Source organism: Panthera tigris, chromosome X (assembly GCF_018350195.1).
Source record: "Panthera tigris isolate Pti1 chromosome X, P.tigris_Pti1_mat1.1, whole genome shotgun sequence".
Classification (NCBI taxonomy): Eukaryota; Metazoa; Chordata; class Mammalia; order Carnivora; family Felidae; genus Panthera; species Panthera tigris.
In genome coordinates, this window is record NC_056677.1 from 74,135,704 (window position 1) to 74,157,722 (window position 22,019).

Consider the following 22,019-nt stretch of genomic DNA (forward strand, 5'->3'; position numbering starts at 1 on the left):
GGGTGGGAGGGCGGGTAGGGTGAGTGATGGGTATTGAGGAGGGCACCTGTTGGGATGAGCACTGACTGTTGTATGGAAACCAATTTAACAATAAATTTCATATTTTAAAAAAAGAGAATGCTAACCAGTACAAGATAGTATAAAAAGTCAACTGGATATGATTATAAATGTGTTAAAAAGTTTAATGAAGAAAGCAGCAAACATTCTAATATAAACTTTCAGCATAGGCTAATTTTCCACTAAATGACACTTTTCTATTGATATCTAGGGAGCCGATGACTAGTAAGAATGCCTTTCCTACTCCCTATGATATTGCACCTACAGTTGTCTCAATTGTTATTGGCATTTCATTGTCAGCTTACTGGAATCTTGAATGTACTATATGATGGCAATGGCTGGACAACTGCTGAATTATTTTGCCTAATACTATCAAAAGGCTCTGCCATGACAATTATGTTTGTGATGTGCAACACACTGAGAATAATAATTTTAACGTAGTTATGCTTATTTTTTATGAGAATAATAAGGAACAATATATACCACTAAGTAAGTATTAAGGTTAAAAAACACTGTTATCTAGAATATTGTAAAATTTGGCTCCTCATTCAAAGGACTCTCAAGACAATTTTATGGAAGGAAGAAAGTAATTTACTTATGTAACAAAAACTGTTTCCCCTTTACTTCATAAAGTACATAAACTTCTTTAATAAACATCTGTATTTGAACAGAATTAGCCAATTCATTAGTGAAAACTTTTCAAGATATTGACAGGTTCAGGAAATTCTTCTTTTGATGATATGATTATTGCCAATGTGGGGATTATTTGTGTGATGAACATTACCTGTACCATAGTGAAACTTTGTCTAATGGTATTAAATAAACATCAATAAATCAGATAAGTCCCATTATTACTATGGATGTTCATTTCTTAAAATTTTCTTTATTTACTATCATTACTTAACCTGTATCATTGAGCTTCTGTTAATTTTCATGCAAAAACCCACCTATCAGTGGAAATCAAGAAGTTTTAATGGACAGAATAGTGGATTAGGAGTTTAAAAAATGATGTTAGTAAAGTTTCTTGCTGAGTAATAATACTATTTTAGTAAGAAATTACATTACTGAATTTCAGTTTTCTAATGCCATTTCTGTAAAATAAAAATAAAGAATAATATTAGTTCTGTTCTCCTCGGGGCTGTTCTTTTTTTAAAGAAAGTCATCAATGAAAATATTTTGGAAAAATGTAAATAACAGTATAGATATAAGAGGAAAATTTTACTATTACTTTTTTAGGCAATTGTTACCCTCAAGGCCTAAAAAATAAGTTCAATACTGCTCCCTCTTTGGAAATAATTATTTTATAAAAGTTGAATATTCACAGAAGTTGATCATGATCACCATATACATTGGCAATTTAAAAATGAAAAATATCATTCTAAAATATTCACAGTTAATTTGAATATACATATTTGGCAGTCCTCAAGATTTACAGATCTTTGACAAGGAGGGAACTTCAAATTTATGTAATCATTTCTACAATACCCTTATCTTGTAGCTTTCCAGCTTGGGCTCAAATATATAAGGTAGCAGAGAGTTTGATTTCTTAAATACTTAAAAATCTTTTTTTATATAGATGCAAGACTTTTTTATTCATAATTTGCCTACTGGTATCCTGGCTTTTTTGAAGAGTACACAGGATAATTCTCATCATTTTTCTCCATGACAGCTTTTCAGATATTTAAAAGTATCTTTCAAGGCCACATGCTTTTCTTTATCCCTGGTTAGGTTGTTGACATTCTTCAATTACTTTTCAAATGGCACATTTTAGTTCATAAGGAAACTATTGCAGTGACCCAGAAGAGTGGCAGTGAGTAGGTAACCTAGAATACATGCTTTGGGAATAAAGAAAAAGGATCAATGCAAAGATATATTATTGAGCTAGAAAAAGCAAAAATGTGAATGTAGAACTCAAGATAGTATATAAGACTAAAGAAAGCAGGGAGGAGTTAAGATGGTGGAGTAGTGGAGGGGGGGACCCTATGTTTGCCTTGCCCCTCAAACGCATCCAGAAAAATATCAAATCATTATGGACATCCAAGAATCATTCTGAGGTCTCAGAGAACAAACTTCACATCTAGAGGGAGAAACACAGACACATCGTGGAAGATTGGAGCTGCAGAAAATTGATTTGGGGGAGAAAAGAAATCCCCTGTGGAGGGGAAAGATCCCTAATCATAGAGAGACCAGTGAGAGAGAGAGAGAGAGAGAGAGAGCACATGTGAAAGCAGTGTGCAGGGGATTGCACAAGAAAAACTAGTCCCCAAAACCATTGACTGGGAAAAGGAGAGGGTCTTACTACTGTAAGTTTTTATAAGCAACAGTGCTCAACTTCTGAACATTTAGAAGTCCACACCATTGACGGGGTTATGCCTAGTGGACTTAGTGGTACTCCTGTGGGGAAGGAAGGTGGATGCCCGGGAACAGACAGTAGTATAGTCTCAGGATCTCTTGGGTCACAATGGAAGAAACTGTTCCCCTTTTTGGAGTGCATTTGAGAGAGGTGGCATGGTCACTTCAGGGACAAAAGGGTTGGTGGGTGACATGTTGCAGCCATGTACATTACCATAAGAACAGAGACACCTGATAGGGACAGGAAACCTTGGTGCTGGATTTTTGCTGCACTTTACCATAAACTATGAACTGTTGTGTGGTCATGCGACTGCTTTTCTGGCACAAACCAGTAACAGCCACAACATTTTGAGACTCCCCCCAGAGGATTAGTGTGGATCCATGCCATGCCGGCTCCCTAAAATTTGTAGTTGTGAAAAACCCAACTGTGCACCTGAGATAAAACACAGAAGTACTGTCTCACCTGGCAGGCAGACAGCTCTGATATAGACAGAGTGAAGGCAGGTTATCTGACAGAAGCTGGTGACACAAGAGGGGAGAATCCCTGCTCTATTAACGCTTCCTGAAGAGTGGTGGGCATGAAAACCTCTGCTCCAGGGATGAGAGAATGGGGTGATGCCATTTTCCCACTGCCCATCAGCACTGACCAATTTTAATGAGCCACATAGCACTCCCAGTGGCGGTTAGAGCTGCTTACACAAGTCCTGTTCCCTTGCACCCTGCAGGTGAATCTTTACTAGGGGAAATCCACCTAAGAATCAGTGAGCAAGTGCCTTCCCCAGAAGACCAGTACAAACCACTCCCATGCACCAAGTCTACTGATCATAGAATGCTACAAAACTTCATCTCTACAGGAAATATGATCTACTTTCTTTGAACAAGGGAACCAAAACACACCCAATTAAAACTTACCACATAGTGGACAAGGTCCAAACACTCCCCACTGTAGGCAAGGAGAAACTATGCAGAGGACAGAAGTGAGGGAAGGAGCAGTCAAACATAACAGCACAGTGTACACACTGAAATATAGCCATTACTCCCAAAAGTAGAAAAATAACAGATTTTCCTAACATGCAAGCACACACACACACACACACACACACACACACACACAAACTGTGACCTAGACAAAATGACAAGACAGAGGAATTCACTTCAAAAGAGAAAAAACAGGAAGAAGTCACAACCAGGGCATTAATCAAAATAGATATAAGTAAGATGCCTGAACCAGAATTTAAAACAGTAATCATAAGGACATGAGCTGGGCTTGAGAAAATCATAGAGAACACTAGAGAATCCCTTATTGCATATATAAAAGAACTAAAAACTAGTCAGACCCAAATAAAATATGTTATAACTAAGATGCAAAACCTGCTGATTGCAATGACAACAAGGAAGGATAAAGCAGAGAAACGAATCAGTGACACAGAAGATAAAAATATGGAAAACAATGAATTTGAAAAAAAGAGGGAAAGAAAAGTATTGTATCATGAATTTAGACTTAGGGGACTCACCAACTCCAAAAAGGTAATAACATTCATATCATAGGAGTCCCAGGAGAAGAGTGGGAAAAAGGGGTGGAAGATTTATTTGACCGAATTATACCTGAAAAATTCACAATTTGGGGAATAAAACAGACGTAAATATCGAAGATAACTTCCTTTAAATTCAACAAGTGCCGGCCAATGAATATCTTAGACAAATTTACAAAATACACAGACAAGGAAAGAATCCTGAAAGCAGCAAGGGGAAAAAAAACAATGTCTTTAACCTACTACAAGGGAAGACAAATCAAGTTCACAGCAGATCTGTCCACATAAAACTGGCAGACCAAAAAGGAGTGGCATGATATATTCAACATGCTGAAGGGAAAAAAAAATGCAGCCAAGAATACTTTATCCAGTAAGTCTGTCATTCAGAGCAGAAGGCAGATAAAGAGTTTCTGAGACAAACAAAACTAAAGGAGCTCATGACCACTCAACCAGCCCTGCAAGAAACATTAAAAGGGTATCTTTAAGTGGGAAAGAAAGACCAAAAGCAACAAAGACTAGAAAGTAAGAGAGAACATCACCAAAACAACAACGTTGCAGGTAACACAATGGCAGTCCAAATGTAAATGGACTAAATTATCCAATCAAAACACGTAGGGTCAGAATGGATAAAACAAACAAACAAACAAACAAACAGACAAACAAGACCCATCTATATGTTGCCTACAAGAAACCATTTTAGAGGTAAAGTCACCTGAAGATTGAAAGTGAGTGTATGGAGAACCATTTATCATGCAAATGGACATCAAAAGAAAGCCAGAGTAGCCAAGAGGGTGTACTGCCTCTCCAAATACAAAAGACCCTGCAGGCTCCAGCAAAAAGCCTTTAAGCGGCAAGGGACAGAGGCACACATAAAGGGTGATAACATAGTTACTGATTTTCCCAGTGCTAAACCATAGATTCCAGGCACCACGATGACAGTGGATTGTTTTTCTCAGAAAAAGGACATCAGACACAGAGCACAGAAGCTCTACTCTGGAGGAAGGGGGCAGGTCCACGTGGTGCTGGGTCCTTTAAGATTTCAAGTTTTAAATCCCAGCCATGTGCAAAAGAAAAATACAGACGAGCTGTGGCACAGAGTGCGCTGACTGCCATGCTTATTCAGTGAGGGCTTCCTGAACAACGGAGGGTTTGAGACTCCTTGTCCGGGGATAAGACAGTGGATCAGCACCATTTTACCCCTCACCACCAACATAATGGGACTTCAGAGAGCAACACTATGGTCCACAGTAGAGGCGGACCTACTTAAACCAAGCCTTGCCCAGCTGTGCCTGGCAACTGCATATTTACTGGGTCAGGTATGACTCTGAGCCAGCACAGTAGGTTCTCTTCCAGAAGACAAACACAGGCCTTAATTGCATGCACCAGCTCTATTGAACATGGAGTAGTTCAAAATATCAGCTGCATTTCTGGTGGGAATCAGACTGGACTTACTTGTTTTTCCTTTCCTTTCCTTTCCTTTCCTTTCCTTTCCTTTCCTTTCCATTCCTTACCTTTCTTTTCTTGTTCTGTTTATTTTTTTTCTATTGTTTCAGGCTTATAGTTTTTTCCTTTGTTGTTTTCATTTCCTTTCCTCTTGTTTTGGAACAGGCTTCATTTTTTTCTTTTCTTTTCCTTTTGGTTTTCCTTTCTTTTTCTTTGGAGTCAGGCTCACTGTTTTTGATTGTCTGGTTTTCTTTTTCCATTCCTTTTACTTTCACTTTTTATTTTTTTTTTATTTTTGGATCAAGTTTTTTTTCCAGGCTTATTTTAACAAATAAATCAAAGCACACCTAGTTAAAGCTCCAAACACTCCCCACTGCAAGCAAAGAGGAACTCTGTGCAGGATGGACAAGTAAGAAATAGAAGCCAAAACACAAAAGGGAGAGTGCACACAACATACACCAGTAACACTTCCTAAAGTGCCAGGCCCTGAACAGTGTATGACCCCTTTTAATATAGCATTACTGTCAGGTTCAGGAATATAACAAGCTTTCAAAATACACAAAACATAGAATCTTAGCCAACATGACAAGATAGAGGAATTCTCCACCCAAAAAATGGTCAAGAAGAAATCATAGCCAGGGACCTGCTCAAAACACATATAAGCAATATATCTGAACAAAAATTTAGAACAACTGTCATAAGACTACTAGCTAGGCTTGAAAAAAAATAATAGAAGACATCAGATAAACCTTTGCTGCAGAAATCAAAGACCCCAAAACTAGTCAGGCCAAAATAAAAAAATGTTATAACTGAGATGCAAAACCAACTGGTTCCAGTCACAACAAGGAATGAAGAAGCAGAGAAGAGAATAGGTGATATAGAAAATGAAATTATGTAAAATAATGAAGCTGAAAAGAAGAGAGAAAGAAAACTATTAATTGCAAAGTGTAGATTTAAGGAATTCAGCCATTCTATAAAGTGAAATAATATCCATATCCTGTAAGTCCCAGAAGAAGAAGAGTGGGAACAAAGGGAAGAAGGAGTGTTTGACCAAATTATGGCTGAGAATGTCTCTAATCTGAGGAAAGAAACAGGCATTCAAGTCTAAAAGACAAGAGAACTCCCTTCAAAATCATCAAAAAATGGGGAGATTGTGTGGCTCAGTTTGTTAAGCATTTGACTCTTGGTTTCATCTCAGGTCATGATCACACAGCTTCATGTGTTTGAGCACAACATCAGGCTCTGTGCCGGCAGTGAGTCAAGGTCCTTAACTTACAAGGGTAGACACATAAAGTTGGCAGCAGACCTGTATGCAGAAATTTCTCAAGCCAGAAAAGAGTGGCAGAAAATATTCAACATACTGAATGGGGAAAAAAAATTGCAGCTAAGAATTCTTTATCCAAAAAGTCTGTCAATCAGAATAGAAGGAGAGATAAAGAATTTCCCAGACTAATAAACACTAAAGAAATTTGTGACCACTATACCAGCTTTGCCAGAAATTTTGAAGGGAACTCTTTGAGTAGAGAAAAAAAACCCACCACAGCAACAAAGACAGAAAAGACCAGAGAACACCACCAGAAATACCAACTCTACAGGTAACACAATGCCATTAAAATTCATATCTTTCAATAATCCCTCCAAAGTTAAATGGACTAAATGATCCAATCAAAAGACATAGGTATCAGAATGGACAAAAAATAGTTTCATCTGTATAAGACCTACAAGAGACTCATTTCAGATGTACAGATATGTGCATATTGAAAGTGAGGGAATGGATAAACATCTATCGTGTTAATGTACATCAAAAGAAAGCCAGTGTAGCCATACACATACCAGACAAACTATATTTTAAAAGAAAGACTGTAACAAGAGGTGAAGAAGAATATTATATAATAAATAAAGGTTCTATCCATCAAGAAGATATAAAAATTGTAAATATTTATGCTACCAACTTGGAAGCACCAAAATATATAAATCAATAAATAGCAAACATAAAGAAACTCATTGATAGTAATACAATTAGAGTAGGAGTCTTTAACATTCCACTTACAACAACGGACAAATCATCTAAGCAGAAAACAAACCAGGAAACAGTAGTTTGAATGACACACTGGACCAGATGAACTTTAGAGATACATCAAAAAATTTCATCTTAAAGCAATAGAACACACACTCAAGTGCACATGAAACGTTCTCCAAAAGAGATCACAAACTGGATCACAAATCAGCTCTAAAAAGTACAAAAAAATAGAGATAATACCATTCATATTTTTGAATCACAATGATTTGAAACTTGAACTCACCAAAAGAAAAAAAAAAGGAAAGCCTTCATATACATGGATCTTACAGTATATCCTACTAAAAAATGAATGGGTTAACTAATAAATTAAAGAAGAAATTTAAAAAATACATGGAAGCAAAAGAAAATAAAAACACACCAGGGAAAACTTTTGGGATGCAGCAAAGGCAGTCCTAGGAGGGAAGTATATTTCAATACAGGCTTATATCAAGAAACAAAAAAGGACCCAAATACACAACCTAATCTTACACCTAAAGGAGCCAGAAAGGGAACAAGTAAAGCCAAAAGCCAGCAAAAGAAGGGGAATAATAAAGATTAGAACAGAAGTAAAGAATATAAAAACAAACAAACAATAAACAGTAGAAAGATCAATGAAACTAAGATCTGTTCCTTGAAATAATTAAATAAATTTAATAACCTTAGTCAGACATCTCAAAAAGAAAAGAGAAATAGCCCCAATAAATAAAATAATGAATGAAAAAGGGCAGAACACAAACAATTGTAACTATAAACAATTATAGGAGAATACTATGAAAAAGTATATGCCAATAACCGGGGCAACCTGAAAGTAATGGACAAATTCTTAGAAACTCACAAACTACAAAAAAAAAAAAAAAAAAATGAAACAAGGTAAATAGAAAATTTGAACAGATGTGTAACTAGCAAAGAAATTGGGATGCAGCAAAGGCAGTAATCAGTAATCACAAATCTCCCAACACACAAGAGTTCTGGGACAGATGACATTCCTGGGGAAATCTGTCAGACATTTAAGGAAGAACTAACACCTATTCTTATTCTCAAACTGTTCCAAAAAATAAAAACCAAAAGAAAACTTTCAAACTCATTCTAGAAAACTTGCAATACCTTGATTCCAAAAATCAAACAAGGAACCTACAAAAAGGAGAATTACACACCAATAACCTTTTTAAATATGGATGCCAAAATTCTGAACAAGAAAATAGCAAATATAGTTCAACAGTACATTTAAATAATTATTCACCTTTATCAAGTGGGATTAGTTCCTGGGCTTCAAGTCTGGTTCAATATTCACAAATCAATCAACATGATACACAACATTAATAAAAGAAAGGATAAGAACCATATGATCCTGTCAATAGAAACAGAAAAGTCATTTGAAAAAATACAGCATCCATTCTTGGTAAAAACCCTGGACGAAGTATGGATAGATTGAACATATATCAACATCATAAAGGCCATTTTGCAAAAATCCACAACTAATATCATCCTCAATTGGGAAGAAAATGAGAGTATTTCCCCTACAGTCAGGAACAAGAGATGGATGTTCATTGTCACCATTACTATTTAACATAATACTGGAAGTCTTAGCTTCAGCAATCAGACAACAAAAAGAAATAAAGGGCATCCAAATAGGCAAGGAAAAGCCAAAATTTCACTATTTGCAGATGACATGATACTACATGTGGGAAATCCAAAAGACTCCTCCAAAATTGCTACAACTAATATATAAATTCAAAAATGCCACGTGGTATAAAATCAACGTGCATAAATATGTCACATTTCTATAAACCAATAACAAAATAGCAGAAAATGAAATCAAGATATCAAACCCATTTACAAGTGCACCAGAACAATGACACCTAGAAATAAAAGTAATTAAAGAGATAAAATACCTGTACTCTGAAAACTATAGAACACTTATGAAAGAAATTGAAGAGGACACAAGTAATGTTAAAACATCCCATGCTTATGGATTGGAAGAACAAATATTGTTAAGATGTGTATACTACCAAAGTAATCTATATATTTAATGCAATCCCTATCAAAATACTGCCAATATTTTTTGCAGAGCGAGTACACACAATCCTAAAATTTGAATGGAATCACAAAAGACTTCAAAGAGCAAAACCAATCCTAAAAAAGAAAAACAAAACTGGAGTCATCATGATTCTGGATTTCAAGTTATATTACAAAGCTGTAGTCATCAAAAAAGTATGGCACTGACACAAAAACAGGCATAAAGATAAACGGACTGGAATAGAAAACCCAGAAATGGCCCCACAACTATAGGGGAAAATTAATCTTTGACAAATAAAGGATATCCAATGGAGAAAAGACAATCTATTCAAGAAATGGTGTTTGGAAAATAAGATAGTGACATGTGGAAGAATGAAATTAGACCACTTTATTTCACCATACACAAAAATAAACTCAAAATGGATGAAAGACTTAAAAGTGAGACAGGAAATCACCAAAAGTCCAGAAGAGAACACAGGCAAAAAACTCTTTGAACTTGACAACAACTTCTTACTAGACACTTACCATAAGCAAGGGAAAGAAAAGCAAAAATGAACTATTGGGATATCAAGATAAAAAGCTTCTGCACAATGAAGGAAACAATCAACAAACCTAAAAGCCAGCCTATGGAATGGGAAAAATATTTGCAAACCACATATATGAGAAAGGGCAAGTATCCAAAATATGAAATCTATAAAGAGCTTACCAAACTCAACTAACCAAAGCCAAACAATCTAGTTAAGAAATGGGTAGAAGATATGAATAGACACTTTTCCAAGAATACATCCAGATGGCTAATAGACTCATGATGAGATGCTCAACATTACTCATAATCAAGAAGTGAAAATCAAAACCATGATGAGATACTCCCTCACACCTATCAAAATGGCTAAAATTAACAACACAAGACAATAGGTGTTTGTGAGGACTCAAGGAAAAGACGAACTCTCTTGCACTGTTCGTGGAAATGAAAGGTGGTGAAAGCATTCTGGAAACATAATGGAGAGTTCACAAAAAATTAAAATAGAACTTCCCTATGATCCAGAGTTTGTACACTTATGTATATACTCAAAGGATATAAAAATACAGATTGAAGGGATACATGCACCCCAATGTTTACAGTAGCATTATCAACAAAAGCTAAACTATGGAGAAAGCCCAAATGTCCATTGACTGATGAATGGATAAGAAAAATGTGATGTGGGTTTGTCTGGGGAAAGGGGTTGGAAGATGGCGGCATAGGAGGACGCTGGGCTCACCGCACATCCTGCTGATCACTTAGATTCCACCTACACCTGCCTAAATAACCCAGAAAACCGCCAGAGGATTAGCAGAGTCTCTGGAGCCAAGCGCAGATGAGAAGCCCACGGAAGAGGGTATGAAAGGCAGCGAGGCAGTGCGTGCTCCACGGACTGGCGGGAGGGAGCCGGGGCGGAGGGGTGGCCTGCCAGACAAGCAGGGCCCCCGAGTCTGGCTTGCAAAAGCGGAGAGGCCAGATGGAGTGTGTTCCGACAGGAAGCGCGACTTAGCATCTGGGAGGTCATAAGTTAACAGCTCTGCTCAGAAAGCAGGAAGGCTGGAGGACAAAGGGAGGGAGAGTTGCTGAGCCCCGGGATGACAGAGCTCAGTTTGGGGGGAACAAAGGCGCTAGCCAGCACCATCTCCCTCGTCCAACCCCCAGCCAAAATCCCAAAGGGAACCAGTTCCTGCCAGGGAACTTGCTTGCTCCACACAAATACCCAACACTGTGCTTCTGCGGAACCACCCCTCCGGCAGCGGGTCTGACTCCCTCCCGCTGCCACAGGACCCCTCCTGAAGTGGATCACCTAAGGAGAAGGGAGCTAAACCTGCCCCTCCTGCCCCCGTGCACCTTGCCTACCCACCCGAGCTAATACACCAGATCCCCAGCACCACAAGCCTGGCAGTGAGCAAGTAGCCCAGACGGGCCACGCCACCCCACAGTGAATGCCACCCCTAGGAGAGGGGAAGAGAAAGCACACACCAGTCTGACTGTGGCCCCAGCGGTGGGCTGGGGGCAGACATCAGGTCTGACTGCAGCCCCGCCCACCAACTCCAGTTATACACGACAGCACAGGGGAAGTGCCCTGCAGGTCTTCACCACTCCAGGGACTATCCAAAATGACCAAACGGAAGAATTCCCCTCAGAACAATCTCCAGGAAATAACAACAGCTAATGAACTGATCAAAAAGGATTTAAATAATATAACAGAAAGTGAATTTAGAATAATAGTCATAAAATTAATCGCTGGGCTTGAAAACAGTATACAGGACAGCAGAGAATCTCTTGCTACAGAGATCAAGGGACTAAGGAACAGTCACGAGGAGCTGAAAAACGCTTTAAACGAAATGCAAAACAAAATGGAAACAAAGACGGCTCGGACTGAAGAGGCAGAGGAGAGAATAGGTGAACTAGAAGATAAAGTTATGGAAAAAGAGGATGCTGAGAGAAAGAGAGATAAAAAAATCCAGGAGTATGAGGGGAATATTAGAGAACTAAGTGATACACCAAAAAGAAATAATCTACGCATAATTGGTATCCCAGAGGAGGAAGAGAGAGGGAAAGGTGCTGAAGGGGTACTTGAAGAAATTAGAGCTGAGAACTTCCCTGAACTGGGGAAGGAAAAAGGCATTGAAATCCAAGAGGCACAGAGAACTCCCTTCAGACGTAACTTGAATTGATCTTCTGCACGACATATCATAGTCAAACTGGCAAAATACAAGGATAAAGAGAAAATTCTGAAAGCAGCAAGGGATAAACGTGCCCTCACATATAAAGGGAGACCTATAATACTCGTGGCTGATCTCTGTTTTGAAACTTGGCAGGTCAGAAAGGATTGGCACAAGATCTTCAGTGTGCTAAACAGAAAAAATATGCAGCCAAGAATCCTTTATCCAGCAAGTCTGTCATTTAGAATAGAAGGAGAGATAAAGGTCTTCCCAAACAAACAAAAACTGAAGGAATTTGTCACCACGAAACCAGCCTTACAAGAGATCCTAAGGGGGATCCTGTGAGACGAAGTACCAGAGACATTGCTACAAGCATAAAACATACAGACATCACAATGACTCTAAACCCGTATCTTTCTATAATAACACTGAATGTAAATGGATTAAATGCACCAACCAAAAGACATAGGGTATCAGAATGGATAAAAAAACAAGACCCATCTATTTGCTGTCTACAAGAGACTCATTTTAGATCTGAGGACACCTTTAGATTGAGAGTGAGGGGATGGAGAACTATTTATCATGGTACTGGAAGCCAAAAGAAAGCTGAAGTAGCCATACTTATATCAGACAAACTAGACTTTAAATTAAAGGCTGTAACAAGAGATGAAGAAGGGCATTATATAATAACTACAGGGTCTATCCATCAGGAAGAGCTTACAATTATAAATGTCTATGCACCAAATACCAGAACCCCCAGATATATAAAACAATTACTCATAAACATAAGCAACCTTATTGATAAGAATGTGGTAATTACAGGGGACTTTAACACTCCACCTACAGAAATGGATAGATCATCTAGACACACGGTCAATAAAGAAACAAGGGCCCTGAATGATACATTGGATCAGACGGACTTGACAGATATATTTAGAACTCTGCATCCCAAAGCAACAGAATATACTTTCTTCTCGAGTGCACATGAACATTCTTCAAGAAAGATCATATACTGGGTCACAAAACAGCCCTTCATAAGTTTACAAGAATTGAAATCATACCATGCATACTTTCAGACCACAATGCTATGAAGCTTGAAATCAACCACAGGAAAAAGTCTGGAAAACCTCCAGAAGCATGGAGGTTAAAGAACACCCTACTAAAGAATGAGTGGGTCAACCAGGCAATTAGGAAGAAATTAAAAAATATATGGAAACAAATGAAAATGAAAATACAACAATCCAGACGCTTTGGGATGTAGCGAAGGCAGTCCTGAGAGGAAAATACATCGCAATCCAGGCCTATGTCAAGAAACAAGAAAAATCCCAAATACAAAATTTAACAGCTCACCTAAAGGAAATAGAAGCAGAAGAGCAAAGGCAGCCTAAACCCAGCAGAAGAAGAGAAATAATAAAGATCAGAGCAGAAATAAACAATATAGAATCTAAAAAAAACGGTAGAGCAGATCAACGAAACCAAGAGTTGTTTTTTTGAAAAAATAAACAAAATTGACAAACCTCTAGCCAGGCTTCTCAAAAAGAAAAGGGAGATGACCCAAATAGATAAAATCATGAATGAAAATGGGATTATTACAACCAATCCCTCAGAGATACAAACAACTATCAGGGAATACTATGAAAAATTATATGCCAACAAATTGGACAACCTGGAAGAAATGGACAAATTCCTAAACACCCACACTCTTCCAAAACTCAATCAGGAGGAAATAGAAAGCTTGAACAGACCCATAACCGGCGAAGAAATTGAATCGGTTATCAAAAATCTCCCAACAAATAAGAGTCCAGGACCAGATGGCTTCCCAGGGGAGTTCTACCAGACGTTTAAAGCAGAGATAATACCTATCCTTCACAAGCTATTCCAAGAAATAGAAAGGGAAGGAAAACTTCCAGACTCATTCTAGGAAGCCAGTGTCATTTTGATTCCTAAACCAGACAGAGACCCAGTAAAAAAAGAGAACTACAGGCCTATATCCCTGATGAATATGGATGCAAAAATTCTCAATAAGATACTAGCAAATCGAATTCAACAGCATATAAAAAGAATTATTCACCATGATCAACTGGAATTCATTCCTGGGATGCAGGGCTGGTTCAACATTCGCAAATAAATCAACGTGATACATCACATTAATAAAAAACAAGAGAAGAACCATATGATCCTATCAATCGATGCAGAAAAGGCCTTTGACAAAATCCAACACCGTTTCTTAATAAAAACCCTTGAGAAAGTCGGGATAGAAGGAACATACTTAAACATCATCAAAGCCATGTATGAAAAGCCCACAGCTAACATCATCCTCAATGGGGAAAAACTGAGAGCTTTTTCCCTGAGATCAGGAACACGACAGGGATGTCCACTCTCACCGCTGTTGTTTGACATAGTGTTGGAATTTCTAGCATCAGCAATCAGACAACAAAAGGAAATCAAAGGCATCCAAATTGGCAAAGATGAAGTCAAGCTGTCGCTTTTTGCAGATGACATGATATTATACATGGAAAATCCGATAGACTCCACCAAAAGTCTGCTAGAACTGATACATGAATTCAGCAAAGTTACAGTATACAAAAATCAATGTACAGAAATCAGTTGCATTTTTATACACTAACAATGAAGCAACAGAAAGACAAATAAAGAAACTGATCCCATTCACAATTGCACCAAGAAGCATAAAATACCTAGGAATAAATCTAACCAAAGATGTAAAAGATCTGTATGCTGAAAACTATAGAAAGCTTATGAAGGAAATTGAAGAAGCTATAAAGAAATGGAAAAACATTCCGTGCTCCTGGATTGGAAGAATAAATGTTGTCAAAATGTCAATACTACCCAAAGCTATCTACACATTCAATGCAATCCCAATCAAAATTGCACCAGCATTCTTCTCGAAACTAGAACAAGCAATCCTAAAATTCATATGGAACCACAAAAGGCCCCGAATAGCCAAAGTAATTTTGAAGAAGAAGACCAAAGCAGGAGGCATCACAATCCCAGACTTTAGCCTCTACTACAAAGCTGTCATCATCAAGACAGCATGGTATTGGCACAAAAACAGACACATAGACCAATGGAATAGAATAGAAACCCCAGAACTAGACCCACAAACGTATGGCCAACTCATCTTTGACAAAGCAGGAAAGAACATCCAATGGAAAAAAGACAGTCTCTTTAACAAATGGTGCTGGGAGAACTGGACAGCAACATGCAGAAGGTTGAAACTAGACCACCTTCCCACACCATTCACAAAAACAAACTCAAAATGGATAAAGGACCTGAATGTGAGACAGGAAACCATCAAAACCCTAGAGGAGAAAGCAGGAAAAGACCTCTCTGACCTCAGCCATAGCAATCTCTTACTCGACACATCCCCAAATGCAAGGGAATTAAAAGCAAAAATGAATTACTGGGACCTTATGAAGATCAAAAGCTTCTGCACAGCAAAGGAAACAACCAAAAAAAACTAAAAGGCAACCAACAGAATGGGAAAAGATATTTACAAATGACATATCGGACAAAGGGTTAGTATCCAAAATTTTTAAAGAGCTCACCAAACTCCACACCCGAAAAACAAATAACCCAGTGAAGAAATGGGCAGAAAACATGAATAGACACTTCTCTAAAGAAGACATCCGGATGGCCAACAGGAACATGAAAAGATGTTCAACGTCGCTCCTCATCAGGGAAATACAAATCAAAACCACACTCAGAGATCACCTCACGCCAGTCAGAGTGACCAAATGAACAAATCAGGAGACTATAGATGCTGGAGAGGATGCGGAGAAATGGGAACCCTCTTGCACTGTTGGTGGGAATGCAAACTGGTGCAGCTGCTCTGGAAAGCAGTGTGGAGGTTCCTCAGAAAATTAAAAATAGACCTACCCTATGACCCAGCAATAGCACTGCTAGGAATTTACCCAAGGGATACAGGAGTACTGATGCATAGGGGCACTTGTACCCCAATGTTTATAGCAGCACTCTCAACAATAGCCAAATTATGGAAAGAGCCTAAATGTCCATCAACTGATGAATGGATAAAGAAATTTTGGTTTATATACACAGTGGAGTACTACGTGACAATGAGAAAGAATGAAATATGGCCTTTTGTAGCAACGTGGATGGAACTGGAGAGTGTTATGGTAAGTGAAATAAGCCATACAGAGAAACACAGATACCATATGTTTTCACTCTTATGTGGATCCTGAGAAACTTAACAGAAACCCATGGTGGAGGGGAAGAAAAAAAAAAAGAGGTTAGAGTGGGAGAGAGCCAAAGCATAAGAGACTGTTAAAAACTGAGAACAAACTGAGGGTTGATGGGGGGTGGGAGGGAGGGGAGGGTGGGTGATGGGTATTGAGGAGGGCACCTTTTGGGATGAGCACTGGGTGTTGTATGGAAACCAATTTGACAATAAATTTCATATATTGAAAAAAAAAAGAAAAATGTGATGTTATGTGTGTGTGTGTGTGTGTGTTTATTGGAATATTACTCAGCCATTGAAAACAATGAAATTTTTCCATTTGTTACAACGTGGATGAAGCTAGAGTGTATTATACTAAGCGAAATAAGTCAATCAGAGAAAGACAATTGTCATATGATTTCACTCATATGTGGCATAGAAGAAATGAAACAGATGAATATATGTGAATATGGGGAACAGGAGAAGGGGAAACAAACCACAAGAGACTCATAACAATAGAGAACAAACTGAGGGTTAATGGAGAGAGGTGAGTGGGAGATGGGTTATATGAGTGATGGACATAAGGAGGGTGCTTGTTGTGATTAACACTGGTTGTTGAATGTAAATGATAAATCACTGAATACTGCTCCTAAAACAATTATTGCCCTGAATAGTAAATAACCATTTTTTTAAAAAGAATTAGTAGATTAACCAAAAATTAAATAAGAAATAAAAAGTACATAGAAGCAAATAAATATGAAAACACAATAGTTCAGGACCTTTAGAGCAACGGTAATCATAAGAGGGAAGTATGTACTAATACAAGCCTACTTCAAGACAGAAGAAAAATCTCGAATACAACAACCTAATCTTACACTTAAAAGAGGCATAAAACCAGCAGCAAATAAAGCCTAAGCCCAGCGGAAGAAGGGAAATAATAAAGATTAGAGCACAAAGAAACAATATAGAAAAAAAAACAAACATAAAAAGAGCAGATCAATGAAACTAAGAACTGGTTTTTAGAAAGAAAAAAAATTGTAAAACTCCAGGCAGACCTGTCAAAAAGAAAAGAGGAAGAATACAAACAAATAAAATCACATATGAGAGAGGAGATATCATAACCAATACAGCAAAAATACAAACAATTATAAAATAATATTATGTAAAATTATATGCCAACAAACTGGACAATCTTGAAGAAATGGTTAAATTCCTAGAAACATATGAACTTCCAAAACTGAAACAGGAAAATTAAAAAATTCTAAGACACCCATAACCTGCAAAGAAATTGAATCAGTAATAAAAAGTCTTCCAACAAACAAAGGTCCAGGGCTAGAGGGCTTCCCAGGGGATTTCTACAGGACATTTTAAAAAGAGTTTATACCTATTCCTTTCAACCTGTTCCAAAAAATTCCAGTAGGAGGAAAACTTCCAAAGTCATTCTATAAGTCCAGCATTACCTTTATTTCAAAACCAAAAACATTACTACAAAGAGAATTACAGATGAATATCACTTATGAACATGGATGCAAAAATTCTCCAGAAGATACTAGCAAATCAAATACATTAAAAGAATTACTCACCATGATCAAGCAGGATTTATTCCTGGGCTGCAAGGATGGTTCAATATTTGTAAAAAAAAAATCAATGTGATACACAACAATAATTAAAGAAAGGATAAGAATAATATGATCCTCTAAATAGATGCAGAAAAAGCATATGACATAATACAGCATTCATTCTTGATAAAAACCCTCAACACAGTAGGGATAGCAGGAACGTACCTCAGCATCATTAGTGCCATGTATAAAAGACCCACAACTAATAATATCCTCATTGGGGGGAAAGTGGGAGCTTTTCCTCTATGCTCAGGAATTACACAGGGATATTCACTCTCACCATTGTTTTTTAACACAGTACTGGAAATCTTAGCCTCATCAATCAGACAACAAAAAGAAATAAAGGGCATCCAAATCAGCAAGGAAGAATTCAAGCTTTCACAATTTGCAGATGACATGATATTTTGTAGAAAACCTGAAATGCTCCAGCAAAAAATTGCTAAAACTAATGCATGAATTCAACAAAGTCACAGGCTATAAAATCAACATACAGAAATCTGTTGCATTTCTGTACACCCAGTAATGAAGCAGCAGAAAGAGAAATCAAAGAATCTATCCCATTTTCAATTTCACCAAAATCCATAAGATACCTAGGAATTAAACTAACCAAAGTAGTGAAAGATGTGTATGCTGAAAATTATGGAACATTAATGGAAGAAATTAAAGAGGACAAAATGAAATGGAAAAATATTCCCTGCTCATAGATTGTAAGAACAAATTGTTAAAATGTCTATAATACCCAAAACAGTGTAGACATTTAATACAGTCCTTATCAAAATACCACAGTGTTTTTTCACAGAGCTAGAACAAATAATCTTAAAATTTGTATGGACACATAAAACATTCTGAATACCCAAAACAATCCTGAAAAAGAAAACCAAAGCTGTAATCACCCTGATGCCAGACATCAAACCACATTACAAAGCTAAGTCATAGAGACATTATGGTACTGTAATAAAAATAGACACATTGATAAATGGAACAGAATACAAAACCTAGAAAGGCACCCACCACTATATGGTCAACAGATCTTTGACAAAGCAGGAAAGAATACCCAATGGAAAAAATATAGTCTCTTCAACAAATAATGTTCATAAAACTTGATAGAAACATGTGAAAGAATGAAACTGTTCCACTTTCTTACAACCATACACAAAATAAATTCAAAATGGATGAAGGACCTAAGCATGAGACAAGAAATTATCAAAATCCTAGAGGAAAACAGGTAGCAACTTTTTGACCTCAGCTGGAGCAATTTCTTACTAGACACATCTCCAAAAGCAAGGGTAACAAAAGCAAACATGAACTATTGGGAGTTAATCAAGATAAAAATTTCTGCAGAGTGGAGGAAACAATCTATAAAATTTCAAGTCAGCTTATGGAATGAGAGAAGATATTTGCAAGTGACATATCTGACAAAAAGTTAGTATCCTAAATCTATAAAGAACTTATCAAATTCAACACTCAGAAAACAAGTAATCCAGTTAAGAAAGGGGCAGAAGACATGTATAGACTTTTTTTTTCCAACTAAGACATTCAGATGACTAACAGACCCATGAAAAGATGCTCAATATCACTCATCACCAAGGATATACAAATCAAAACCACAATGAGATACCACTTCACACCTGTCAGAATGTTTAAAATTAACAACAATGGAAACAACAGATGTTGGGGAGAATTGAGATAAAGGGGAACCCTCTTACATTTTTGGGGGGGATGAGAACCGTTTCAGTAACCCTGGAAACAGTATGAAAATTCCTCAAAATACTAGGTATATCCCAAAGGGTACAAAAATACAGATTCAGAGAGGTACGTGCACCCCAATGTTTATCAGCATTATCAACAATAGAAAATTCATGGAAAGAGCCCAAATGTACATTGACTGATGAATTGATAAAGAAGATAAAGATGAATAGACAAAGAAAGCCCAAATACACACAATGGAATATTACTCAGCCATGAAAAAGAATGAAATCTTGCCATTTGCAATGCATGGATGGAGTTAGAGTGTATTATGTTAAGTGAAATAAGTCAGTCAGAGAAATACAAATACCATATGATTTCACTCATATGTGGAATTTAAGAAACTAAAGAGATGAGCATAAGGGAAGGAGGAAAAAGAGAGGAAAACAAGCCATAAGAGACTCTTAACTACAGAGAACCAAATAAAGGTTAATACAGGGAGGTGGGTGGGGATTGAGCTAAATGGGTGATGGGGATTAAGGACAGCACTTGTTATAATGAGCACTGGGTGTTATATGTAAGTGATGAATCACTAAATCCTACTCCTTAAGCCAGTATTATACTATATGTTAATTAACTAGAATGTTTAGAAGTTTTATTTAGAATACAAATAATCCTCAATTTTCTAACTTACAAGAGAGCATATCTTTAGGGTTGTTTTAGATAACAGGAAAGGAGGAGATTCTATACTTTGACATTTGATTTTCTGTAATATTGTACCCTATCAAAGAACATTGAAATGCTATATATGTTGTGGGTTTCAAATGTACTTTTGCTAATGAAGTTATCTTTCCCTTTGAAAACATTCCAGTTTGTTCTCCAATGGAAAATGTGAATCATCTGCTTGAAGATAGGCATCATGTTGGTTTTAGGGGGGTAACAAGAAGTTGCAGTCAGAAACAAAAGTGGGATATGGCTTATAATGTGTTTTTCCTAAGAATAGTGTATATACTCAACTGTGAGCAGCTTGAAAGTTCATGTGTTATAACTGAAACAGATTTTATTTCCTTTATGTTACTATTTCCCATTTACTCATTTATTTAAAATGATTTATAAGCACCTAATATGTGTGTGATGTTTTTATTAACACTGAGGTGCTTACTGTAAGCAGTAAATTAATAGAAAAAATGTCTGGTCTCATTAAGCTCACATACTTATGAGGGAAGATATGATATAAACAAAATAAATAAATTACATAGCATGTTAGAAAGTGACAAATGTGAAGAAAACATGAAGCAGGGAAGAGGAGTGTGTGGGATTTGCAATTTTATATAAGGAAGTCAGAGAAAAAAAATCATTGAAATGGTGACATTTGAGCAATTTTCTAGAGGCAATTGAGTGAACATAACATATGGATATCTGGGGAAAGAGAATTCCTACCAGAAGGAAAAGAAAATGCAATAGCCCTGAGCTTGACTATGGAGAAATAATGAGGAGGACAATACTAATGCGATTGGAGTGAAAAAAGAATAAATTTTAGAGGTTAAGATCAGAGAAGTAAAGGATTCAGACTGCATAGGCCTTGTAGGGCTTTAGCTTCAACCCTTACTGACATGGAAAATCATTATAGAATTTTAAGCACGGGATGCTGTGGTTTGAATGTTTGTGTCTCTAAAATTTACATGTTGGAATCCTTGTGTCCAATGTGAAGATGTTGCAAGGAGGGATCTTTGGGAGGTGATTAAGTCATGAGGGTGGAGTCCTCATGAATGGGATCAGTGCCCTTAAAAAACAGATACCACAGAGTGCCCTAGTCCCTTGTACCATGTCAGTATACACCTTGGGAGAGGTGCCTCCATGGTGGCATTGTGATCTTTGATTGTCAACGTCCAGAACTGTGAGGAAGAAATTTGTTGTTTATAAGCTATCCATTTTGTGGTATTTTGTTGTTTATAAGCTACCCATTTTGTGGTATTTTGTTATAGCAACCCAAACAGACTAAGACAGAAGACTACCATGATTTGACACTCCACAAATGGTAAAAGCAAAAGTTAGCAAAACTTACTAGTTAAAGCATCTTTCCTTTGTTTCCTAGCCTCAGTGAGATCTCTACCCCTTTTCAGTAAAATTAGAATCTGTTTATATCTCTGTTGGAATAGTCACTATTTTTTTTCTAACCACTTATTTTCTGTAATTGTATTTTATGCTGTATATTAGCAGCATAGACAAATACAAATGCATAATAATACACTATTGAAATTATAAATTCAAGCTTCATAATTATGAGCAATTCATATTACTATAATAGCCATTATTGCATAGCCACAAGCTTTTATGGAATGCAGCTATGTATAGAATGAAATTCAATTCCT